At 47.2% G+C, this 1,310-nt stretch overlaps 1 long non-coding RNA gene across 1 annotated transcript; it reads left to right on the top strand.

The window, feature by feature from the left end:
• The first annotated feature begins 47 nt into the window (after nt 1-47).
• Nucleotides 48-1,207, top strand: LOC114485894 (uncharacterized). Its single transcript, XR_003679140.2, has 3 exons — nt 48-130; nt 301-489; nt 978-1,207. It is a non-coding gene; the product is annotated as an uncharacterized lncRNA (long non-coding RNA).
• The last annotated feature ends 103 nt before the right edge of the window (nt 1,208-1,310 follow it).

A 1,310-nucleotide genomic window follows, 5' to 3' on the forward strand; every position in this document is an offset into this window, starting at 1 on the left:
GGCAACAATTCTTCGCGCAGAAGGTGTTGTTTCCTATGCGAAAACTTCTGCTACTTGCATGGGAGAGATCACTTTGTCAACAAGGTGACTCGTTCAAGGAGCTGACGCAATGGCAGTCGTTGCAAGTATCGTAAGCGTGATACTTTCCAACTGCGCAGCAACTTTCAACGCCAAAAACAGGCTGTTTGTCGAGCAGACGTTGCATAGTTCCAAGAGCCACCCGAACAGATGGTGATGGCACTTTCGACAAACACTTTCACACGCGCTAGAAAGTTCGGTCTCTCTGTATTTGCAATGCAGAGGAGAGCTGTATCGACCCCCCTGAACCAGTGTACCTCCTCTGGAGAAAAGAACCAAAAGCATGAAGTCGACAAGGTGACATTTTTGAATGCCTAAATCCTGGTTCAATCCGTTCCTCATCCGCATGAACTATGTGCGTCACGACAGTTTCGGCGACGAACAGGATGGATTGAAGGGGAAACAAATGAAGTGAGTAGAAACCTTCAACTGGGAAAGAGTTTTTTTGCTGGAAAAGCAAAAGCGTGGTTACACGTCCAGAAACTTAAAGTCGAATTGTCAAAGGAAGCCAGACGCGCGCAACAAAACTTTTTCGTCACTGCGGAAACGAACACCAATCCTATATATATATGTGGATACGTTATATAGAGGTGTATGGCTGTATGTGTACGCAGAGAGACGGTAGCGTAACATTCATTTCAAGGAAAAACCATAGGCATTAAAAACAAAACACTGCGTGCGCGTACGTACAAGAAATCGCCAGGTTATGGAAAAATGAAATTTTTGCGCAGTTCCCTGCTCCGCGTATGCTAAGACGAGTGGCATAAGAGGAGTGGCAAACTGTGGCCAATCACAAGCAATCCCCTTACACTGAAAAATTCAATACTGCAGCTTTCCCATACGCGCAGGTCACGCTTTCAAGGTGTGCTGTGTCCAAGCCGTAATGTGCTATGCTCTAGGGTCGATACACGCATTGGTTATGCTCCCCTGGAGCTATGCGATTGAAAACTTTCCGGACCGTTTGAGCGTTGACAGGCACAGTGATGAACAAAAGAGACATTGGCAACTCGCTCTTGCCCTCTGGCCCCCACAGCTTCCGGTTGACTGAGGAAAACCGACGCCTACCGGTTGATACTACTTTTCGACCATCAGCATTGGAAGGCCAGCGAAGAACTTCCACCGAATCACATGGCGCCATACCAAATATGCAGCTTTTTCGCCTGTGTATCCAAATGATTTAAGGGATACTGTACAGGCGAACACTCCCGAGGAAACCAACGGAAAATCCAAGG

This window comes from Physeter macrocephalus, unplaced genomic scaffold, assembly GCF_002837175.3.
Source record: "Physeter macrocephalus isolate SW-GA unplaced genomic scaffold, ASM283717v5 random_9729, whole genome shotgun sequence".
NCBI lineage: Eukaryota > Metazoa > Chordata > Mammalia > Artiodactyla > Physeteridae > Physeter > Physeter macrocephalus.